Source organism: Corylus avellana, chromosome 11 (genome assembly GCF_965113065.1).
Source record: "Corylus avellana chromosome 11, dhCorAvel1.hap1.2, whole genome shotgun sequence".
NCBI classification, from domain to species: Eukaryota; Viridiplantae; Streptophyta; class Magnoliopsida; order Fagales; family Betulaceae; genus Corylus; species Corylus avellana.
In genome coordinates, this window is record NC_142500.1 from 12081716 (window position 1) to 12092603 (window position 10888).

The 10888-nt window shown below is 35.1% G+C and overlaps 1 pseudogene; it reads left to right on the top strand.

Moving 5' to 3' along the window:
- Positions 1 to 250: 250 nt before the first annotated feature.
- On the top strand, positions 251 to 10533 carry LOC148583094 (uncharacterized; annotated as a pseudogene).
- The last annotated feature ends 355 nt before the right edge of the window (positions 10534 to 10888 follow it).

Consider the following 10888-nt stretch of genomic DNA (forward strand, 5'->3'; position numbering starts at 1 on the left):
CAATTAGAAAAAGGAAAAATGATTCAATGTGTTATAGTTAGTAATGGACAAAAGTTGCTGGTTAATATGTTTCTACGCATTTGATGTAGTTAGCAATGGACAAAAGTTGGATGACAAAGAATAAATGGTCGGAGGAGTATGTGAGGGGGGTTAATGACTTTTTGGAGTTTGCATCTAACAACAGAATTCATAATGGGAAGATTTGTTGCCCATGTACGAGGTGTGCCAATGGCCCTCGTGGGTATGGGGTATGGTACACGCACATTTGATAAATTATGGAATTTTTCAAGGTTACACTTGTTGGTATGCTCATGGAGAACAACTTGGGACTACTTCTAGTCATCAGGCTACTAACACCCCCCTTTCATAGGGAGCCAATACATGACGGTTTCAGTGGAATGCTTGACATGTTGCATGAGGTTTTTCCTATTGTGACGGATCCTAATATGAGTCAATGCTCTATATCCGAAATGGGTGGGGAAGCTGAAGGAGTACACGAAGATCGACAAGGTACTAGTCAATGCCCTATATCCGAAATGGGTGGGGAAGCTGAAGGAATACACGAAGATCGACAAGGTACTAGTCAGGGTACTGAAAAGTTTTTTGAATTCCTCAATGATGCTAAAAAGCCACTATATGAAGGGTGCACAGAATATACTAAGTTTACTGCTATTGTAGACTTGTATAATAAAAGTTTATGTCTGGGTGGAGTAATAACTCATTTACACTGTTGCCTGAAAAGTTGAGTAAAATGCTTCCACCGGATGCGTCGTTGCCTAATAACACATATCAAGTTAAAAAGTACATGAAGGAGTTGAGGCTTGGATATGAGAAGATTCCGGTCTGTCGTACTGACTGCATGTTGTTCTGGAAAGACAACAAGAATCTGGAAAATTGTACAGTGTGTGGAAAATCGAAGTGGAAGGATATTATGAATGTGGCTGAGTCATCTAAAAAATCGAAGAAAAAACCGAAGAAGATTTTACGGTGGTTTCCTTTGAAATCAAGATTCCAGAGGCTATTTATGTCATCAAAAATCGCTTTAGATATGAAGTGGCATGCAGAGAATCGCACGAATGATGGGGTACTAAGGCATCCAGCTGATGTAGTGTCCCAGAATTTTCAAAGCTATTTAAATAGATTATTTTGATAATGATGTTATTTTAATATCCATTGTAGCTAAGGATTTTTAATTCTTGGGAAATTTATGAGAGTGGTAATTAGAGAATGGTAATTGGTGAAATAATAAGATAGTAAATGGTAGGTATAAGGATGGTAGAATAAGAAGGTAGAATAGTATAGGATAGGTAGAATAGTATAGGGTTGGTGAAATAGTATAGGGTTGGTGAAATAGTATAGGGTTGGTGAAATAGTAAAATGAGGGTATAATTGTAAATTGAAGATAGAATGAGGGTATAATTGTAAATTGAAGGTAGAATAGTATAGGGTTGGTGAAATAGTATAGGGTTGGTGAAATAGTATAGGGTTGGTGAAATAGTAAAATGAGGGTATAATTGTAAATTGACGGTAGAATAGTGTTTGATTTTCTCCTATAAATAGAGCTCTTCTCCTTCAGAATTTTCACCACTCATCTCCTCTCCCATCTCTTGCATATATTCTTCCTTCTTCCGCTTTTTACTCGGTCTTTCTTCTTTCTAAGAGTGTTTACTCAGAACAGAGAGAGAAAGGGCGAGACCAAGCGCTACAAGAAAGAAAGAACACAAGAGATAGCGGACTTTAGAAATTAGTTTCAAAAGATATACTAGTGGTGTTAGTCATATTGGAGCAACTGGATTCCTTCATACCACTTTTAGCTTCAGTCTAGAGGTAAGTAAATTCACTACCCCTTCTAAAAGTTACTTCATGTCATGCTATTTATTCATTCTTTAGTAAATTGTAAATGATTATTTTATTTACGTATTATGAAGTTATGTTGCATGCATGAAGAATTTCTAAAAGAATTATCTAGAAAGTTTCTATTTGTTTAAATGCTTTCTAAGTACAACAAGTTTATATTTGGAAAAGTTTCCATTTTAAGAAAAGAAAGTTGAGAAATGATGATGATTATAAGAAAGAAAAATGATGATAAACCCTCCTACATGTTGCCCTAAGATGCATCAAAAGAAGTACAAAGAAAAGTACAAGAGATGAGATAAATGTTTATGAAATGAGGGCATATGTATGGAGGAGAGTATTTTTGGCCCCAAGATAAGATAAGATGAGAGTTCGGTACCGATACTCGGATGGAGGCGAAACCACTGAAGGAGGCTATGCCAGAAGGTGGTATTCCATCAACTAGACCGTTGAGTGCACCAAGAAAGAGTTAATTGACGGTCGGGCATGGCTGTGGCCACAGTTCAGTGCCATGGTCACAAGGACCCGCAACCCTCGTGCACAGGGGTAATAGTGTACATGGGCCTTATTATGAGAAAATGATACTATATTTTCAACGATGATATGCTATGATGATTTACAGAGATTATTTATAATAATGCATTATGATGATGATTTATAAAGATGATTTACAACGATGATCTATTACTAGATGTAATAGTATGTATATGTTACGGGAGATGCAACCGTACATACAGATATTATTATGGCTAGAATTATATTTATTTGCGAAAATGATTTTCAAAACTGAGAACAAGGAGTAAAACTATTTATGGTTGTGGATTTTACTTGCTGGGCCCCCTTTGGGCTCATTCAGTTTTATTTCTTGTTTTCAGGTAGAAAGGATGCTGGAATAGGAGGCCGGAATGGGGTGGGAATAATTATTAATTTTCAAAGTCTTTTCATATAAGTTATTGTAATGATATGATATTCCGCAACTAAAGTTTAATGTTTTCTAATTTCGCTTGTAATAAAATCTCTTGAATAATGTTTTATACATTTTTCGTATCCTTTAAAATCAAGTACTCTGATAGACCTTATAGATCTTTGCAAAAACTTTCGTTGTAAAAGAAGAAAAGTGGCAAACTCAGCCTTAACGGGCTGGGGATGTTACAATTTTGGTATCAGAGCAAAGGTTATAAGGTTCTGGCAGACTTTTCAAAAAAAAAAAAAAAAAAAAAAATTGGGGGGTTAATGAGAAGCCACATTCCGGCCAAGTAGAGTGTGCATTGTTGTGTGGTCTCTAATAAATGATGTATGAGCATTTTTCTAATGGTTAATTTTTTGTTAAAAAAAAAAAAAAAAAAAAAATCATCTTAGTGTGATTAATTTGGAGGATTTTATTATTGTGATCAAGTTAATGACGGAGATGAATTTTTATTTTATAGATAGGTTGTGATCTATAGTATCTGCCTATTTGGATTTGCGGCAGTTTTCTAGAGTATCGATTGATAAGGGTATATTTTAAGGTGTCTCGAGGATTTAGAAAAGATTATTGATCATGATTTAAAAATCGTATGATGATTTTATAGATTTGGGTTGCGAGCTAATTTGTGAAATTAATTTGGTGACAAAATGGTTTTATTGATTTAGGTTGTGAGACAAATGGTGTAAGTGACTTAGTAACGAATGGTCTTATGGATGTCGATTGTGAAATGATTCTTGAACTGAATTAATGATATAAGAGTTTATATGAGTTTTTGGTAATGGCTAAGGTTTGGTCGATGACAATAATGATACTATGATTGATGTTATAATATATGGATTGATGAATAAGGATTACGTAGTGACATGAAGTGAATGCCTAAGTATTGCAGGGATAAATGCAAATAAGGTATACCCTAGAATCTATAAGATATTTTGAGATATAAAGTTGTGGTTTAAGGATTTTGATATTTTCAAATGATTGTGATGACTTTAAGGTACAATTCATGAAATCTTTGAGGTGATTCTTAGAATTTGAGGTGCTAGGTTTTCTGTAATTGAGGTAAATTATATTGAAGTGATGCTTAAAGTTTTGAGGATGAATTGATGCTCCTAGGTTGTGGATAATATTTAAATTTTGAGGCATTAGTGGATATGAAATTATGAGAAATTTTAGTTACATGCCAAAGCTTTTGATATAATTTTCTTTTACTAAGTAAAGATAATGGATTATTATTCTTGAGGTAAATAGAAGCATAAAGGTAAGAGTTGAAAGACAATATAATACAGTGATATAATATAGTGACATGATCTAAATTTCTCTTATAAGATATATGTTCAATGATATTAAAGTATTTTAGAGGTTGAAAACATGTGATGGTGCATACTTAGATGTTTTATTGAGTGATTAACTTTTTAAACAGATTGTTTGTTTAAAGGAAGTTATTACAATGACAGAATGATTTCATAATGAATATTAAATGAGTACTGAATGATTACGAAAAGAAATGTTTGGAGAACAAGCTCCTTATAATATTACATACCAGTGTCCATAAAAAAAAAAAAAAAAAAAAAAAAAAAAAAAAAAGAAAAGAAAGAAAAAGAAGGGAATTTGTTGCATAAAGAGATACGTGGTAATGATGAGCAGATGATTCCTCAGAGCTGCTCCAGAAAGATTATTTCTGCACAGAGAAAACCTAGTATGAGCAGAATCGTATATATTTATATAATTGAATTATCAAAGAGAATATTTATTTCTAATGAGGTACCTGACTAGAGCGTGTGCGGAGAGACTTGCAATACCCCTGAACATCGACCCGGAGTTTTTCGTGCTGTCGCTGGAGACGTTCGGTATTCTTCTCCATTTCTAGCATCTTTGGTCCCAAGTATTCTGCGTAAGATAACATCATCTTTTTCAGCTGAGTATTCTCCTGCTTCAAATCCACGTGTTTTCGTTTGTAGTATTTGAGCAGTCGCTGTAAGACCCCGATTTGGTTTCTTGAGACTTTCAGCTCAACATTTCTGGCACTCAAACGTCGTGCCATGTCAGAAACTGAAGCAGCACCTTGGATACTGAATGCCAATGAATTATTAATAGCATCAGTATCCGACCTATCCGCTAAGAATGTTTGATCCCGTGGAATTACAAAACCTTTGGCCACTGCTACAGCAGTAGAATCATGGAGCATGACAGAATCGTGAATAGTGATAGGACGATTGTCAAAGACAAAAGTTGGCTGCCATACGTTAGGATATGCAGCAGGTTCATTAGGGTGTGTAACAGGTACGACGGGATGAATAGCAGACACTTCAGGAGGAACAACAGGCACCTCCGGTTGCACGTCAGGCATAACAATGGGTTGTGCTGCAGGAGCAACATTCAAATCGAGGTTGTTAACGGATGATGATGATACTCCCATATTTAGGAGAGTAAGGAAAAATAGTTGAGAATACGAAGAAATTGGGAGAGATGAAGTACTGAGAAGAGACTAAGCGTTAGGAACTGAAGAAATTTTGTGAAGTTTCTGGAAGTAGCAGACGAGTGGCTTTAAAGGAATTTTTCACTTCAGGTGAAATAAACAGTAAACAACAAAGCGTTAGGCGACCTCGGGCCGCGATGGAAATTTTGTCAAAAGATCCCGTGGAAGTAGGATCTTGTCTCCTGTCATAAATTCGACTGAGCTCATTTTTCAAACCCACTGTTCAATCAACGACTTCAAATACCATGCGTGGGCAACTGAATGAATTGTCATGCCAACGCGCACCACGCGCTCGTTCATTACCAGAAATCTTTTCTATAAATTCCCACCTCTTTCTCCATTGCAACACATGCCTTCTGATCATACCCCTTCGCCTGAAATCTTCTGTTAATAGCCTTCCATACAATGAAAGCTCGACTTTTCCTCCTAGTTGAGCGTATCCTCAAGAGAAAAATGCAGCCTCACGATTTGATTCTCAGTAGTAAACCATTGAAGCAAGATTATCGTTGATCATGTCCTGATGAAGCAAGATTATCCTTGATCATGCTTCTCAGGCTAAATATCTCTCTTTCCTTCTCAGTCTTCGTAAATGACAGAAGAGAGAGAGCATCCGATGTGGGTATTTTGAAAGTCTCACATACATGCCATGTCCTGAAATACTTTTCAAATCTTCATTTCTAGAAAGCAACAGGACTATCTTTCTCTCTTTCTCTTCTTGACCTTGCAAGACCCAAGGGAAAGAAATTATAGCATGTGTACTTTGGAACTTCCAGCCTGGAAACTTACCCATATCCTACTTTGCTTGCTTATCAATTTCATCTCTAGAACGCAGCAAGCACAATATGTATTAGTCAAGAATGGATGAGAATCTTACATTTGATGTAATCGTGTATTTCGTTTGAGTTGAAATCATAATTACGAGTTTCTATTGTTGAGTTATGATTTATCAAGTAAAGATGTAGTACTGAAAGATTTTCGCTGATATTGTAGCATCAACACAAAAGTTGGGATGAGAAAATAGAAACGGTTGTGTATTTAGAATGAATCGAATTATGATGTCACTTCTGAGGTATATTCATGTAATGATGTTTTTGGAAAATATAAACTGTAGAATGTTGGTGCTATTTACTTTTACAGGTTTATGATGGTGAGAAGTTAATAATTATTAGAGCATCATATTAAAATTTCGTATGCATGATTTGGAATACTGAGATACTAAAGAGAATATAGGCGGGGATGATTTTTACACCTTTTTGATAAGATTGATTAAATTAGATCGAGAGAATTATTGCAGGCTTGAAATGAGGACTATGATGATTGGAGGTATGAACTATTGATCACATGATTTATTAATTTGATGTTTAAACCTTGATTGTAGACTGTTGATGAATAACTCGATTGTTGTTATTGAGGTTGGAAAGAAACAATGGAAAAGATTTTGAGGTAAGATTTTAGTGTGAATTGATGAATGATTGCAGAAAATGAGACTTTAGACTATGAATAAGATTTACTCATAGAAGAAGGAGATGGAATTTCAATATGATAATAGAGAGTAAGCTTTGATGAAGGATTGAAAGGAATATTATCTGAATCCCTCAACTTGAAGATTGGACGATAATATTATAGGTTTTAATTTCGAGGACGAAATTCTAATAAGGAGGGAAGATTGTAGTGTCCCAGAATTTTCAAAGCTATTTAAATAGATTATTTTGATAATGATGTTATTTTAATATCCATTGTAGTTAAGGATTTTTAATTCTTGGGAAATTTATGAGAGTGGTAATTAGAGAATGGTAATTGGTGAAATAATAAGATAGTAAATGGTAGGTATAAGGATGGTAGAATAAGAAGGTAGAATAGTATAGGATAGGTAGAATAGTATAGGGTTGGTGAAATAGTATAGGGTTGGTGAAATAGTAAAATGAGGGTATAATTGTAAATTGAAGATAGAATGAGGGTATAATTGTAAATTGAAGGTAGAATAGTATAGGGTTGGTGAAATAGTATAGGGTTGGTGAAATAGTATAGGGTTGGTGAAATAGTAAAATGAGGGTATAATTGTAAATTGACGGTAGAATAGTGTTTGATTTTCTCCTATAAATAGAGCTCTTCTCCTTCAGAATTTTCACCACTCATCTCCTCTCCCATCTCTTGCATATATTCTTCCTTCTTCCGCTTTTTACTCGGTCTTTCTTCTTTCTAAGAGTGTTTACTCAGAACAGAGAGAGAAAGGGCGAGACCAAGCGCTACAAGAAAGAAAGAACACAAGAGATAGCGGACTTTAGAAATTCGTTTCAAAAGATATACTAGTGGTGTTAGTCATATTGGAGCAACTGGATTCCTTCATACCACTTTTAGCTTCAGTCTAGAGGTAAGTAAATTCACTACCCCTTCTAAAAGTTACTTCATGTCATGCTATTTATTCATTCTTTAGTAAATTGTAAATGATTATTTTATTTACGTATTATGAAGTTATGTTGCATGCATGAAGAATTTCTAAAAGAATTATCTAGAAAGTTTCTATTTGTTTAAATGCTTTCTAAGTACAACAAGTTTATATTTGGAAAAGTTTCCATTTTAAGAAAAGAAAGTTGAGAAATGATGATGATTATAAGAAAGAAAAATGATGATAAACCCTCCTACATGTTGCCCTAAGATGCATCAAAATAAGTACAAAGAAAAGTACAAGAGATGAGATAAATGTTTATGAAATGAGGGCATATGTATGGAGGAGAGTATTTTTGGCCCCAAGATAAGATAAGATGAGAGTTCGGTACCGATACTCGGATGGAGGCGAAACCACTGAAGGAGGCTATGCCAGAAGGTGGTATTCCATCAACTAGACCGTTGAGTGCACCAAGAAAGAGTTAATTGACGGTCGGGCATGGCTGTGGCCACAGTTCAGTGCCATGGTCACAAGGACCCGCAACCCTCGTGCACAGGGGTAATAGTGTACATGGGCCTTATTATGAGAAAATGATACTATATTTTCAACGATGATATGCTATGATGATTTACAGAGATTATTTATAATAATGCATTATGATGATGATTTATAAAGATGATTTACAACGATGATCTATTACTAGATGTAATAGTATGTATATGTTACGGGAGATGCAACCGTACATACAGATATTATTATGGCTAGAATTATATTTATTTGCGAAAATGATTTTCAAAACTGAGAACAAGGAGTAAAACTATTTATGGTTGTGGATTTTACTTGCTGGGCCCCCTTTGGGCTCATTCAGTTTTATTTCTTGTTTTCAGGTAGAAAGGATGCTGGAATAGGAGGCCGGAATGGGGTGGGAATAATTATTAATTTTCAAAGTCTTTTCATATAAGTTATTGTAATGATATGATATTCCGCAACTAAAGTTTAATGTTTTCTAATTTCGCTTGTAATAAAATCTCTTGAATAATGTTTTATACATTTTTCGTATCCTTTAAAATCAAGTACTCTGATAGACCTTATAGATCTTTGCAAAAACTTTCGTTGTAAAAGAAGAAAAGTGGCAAACTCAGCCTTAACGGGCTGGGGATGTTACAGCTGATGCCTTAGCTTGGAAGGCATTTGATTCACAGTACCCCAATTTTGCTTTTGACTCATGCAATGTCAGACTTAGATTAGCATTAGATGGTTTTAATCCTTTCGGAAACATGAGTACAAGTTACAGTACGTGGCTGGTTATTTTGGTACCGTACAATTTACCTCCTTGGATGTGCATGAAACAATCATCTTTAATGTTGTCGTTGATTATCCCAGGCCGAAAATCACCCTCTTTCAAAATAGATGTGTACCTAGAGCCTTTACTTAGAGTTGAAGGAATTGTGGGATGTTGGAGAACCAACTTATGATGTATCCTCTAATGAGATGTTTACGATGCGTGCTACCTTGATGTGGACAATAAATGATTTCCCTACGTATGGTGATTTGTCTGGGTTGAGGACAAAAGGACGGAATGCATGTCCTTGTTGTATGGGTAATACAAAGTCTAAGTGGTTAAAATATGGAACCAAATTTTGCTATATAGGGCATAGACAATACTTGTCAATGGATCATAGGTGGAGAAAGAAAAGAACGTTGTTTGATGGTACCCAAGAATTGGATCATCCACCTCCTATGCTAGCTGGCGATGAAATATGGAGACAAGTTCAAGCTGTTGATAGTGTCGCTGAGGCTATTAGGAAAGAGGTGGGTCTTGATGAGCAATCAGTATGGAAGAAGCGAAGTATTTTCTTCACATTGCCTTATAGGAAAAATAATATGTTGCGCCACAATCTTGATGTAATGCATATAGAGAAAAATGTTGTTGACAATATTATTGTCACGTTGTTGAACATGAAGAACGAAACAAAGGATAACATAAAAGCACGTTTGGACTTAAAAGAATTGGGTTTAAGACCTGAACTTCACCCAGTTCCTAAAGGTGCAAACAAGACGTATTTGCCCGCAGCCTGTTTCACAATGACTAAGGAGGAGAAAACAGACTTCTTAAAAGTTATATAGAATGTAAAAATGCCTGATAGACATGCTTCAAACGTGTCACGTTGTATCAGAGTTGAAGGATATAGTATTGTAGGTTTGAAGAGTTATGATAGCCGTATTCTAATGCAACAACTTATACCAATTGCTTTGCGCGGATCCTTACCGAATAAGGTTGTGAAACCTTTAATTGAGTTGTCTGGTTACCTTAAAGAGATTTGTTCCAAAACCCTAAAATTGGAAGATTTGGATCGACTTGAGTCTCGAATCCCTTACATACTATACCAATTGGAAATGGTCTTCCCATCAGGATTTTTCACAGTGATGGTATACCTTCTCATACATTTGGCTACTGAATGTAGGCTAGGTGGACCCGTTCACTATCGATGGATGTATGTCTTTGAAAGGTATGAAATTATTATATTGCAAACTAGTATTATTTTTTTCTTATTTGACATGATACTTATATACTTTATTTAATATAGGTGCTTACTTCGATATAAGGGTTATGTACGCAATAAAGCATCACCTGAAGGTTGTATTGCTTAAGTGTCCATAGAAGAGGAATTATTGACGTTTTGTTCGCGTTATTTGGAATCATCGCGAACGGTATTCAATAGACCCATTAGAAACCATGACGATGCTAGAGGAGAGGTCAAGAGTTTCAATCTTGATGAAAAATCATTAACTCAGGCACATCGATAAATACTCTTCAACTCTGATGATTTCATTCTATTCTGCATGTGAGTTTCATTTTTAATTTGTACACTTAGAAATTCATTACATTTTGAAAAAGTAATCATAACATGAATTTGTGGTGCCACCCACAAATATAGGATGCACAAGGAGGAGCTAAAGACGAGAAATCATAGGAATCGACGAATGACAAATGAATTAGATAAGTTGCACAGAGATCAATTTTGTGATTGGTTCTAGGGTTATGTAAGTGTTATTTTTAATTCAAATAACTAATATTACGAGATTACACACTTAATTGTTACACTAATCGCAAATAACAATGTGCAAATATCAGGTTCAAAACATGGATGACTTTCATAGAAATGAAATTGATGGTAAAATTGCATCTCATTCTATAGGACCT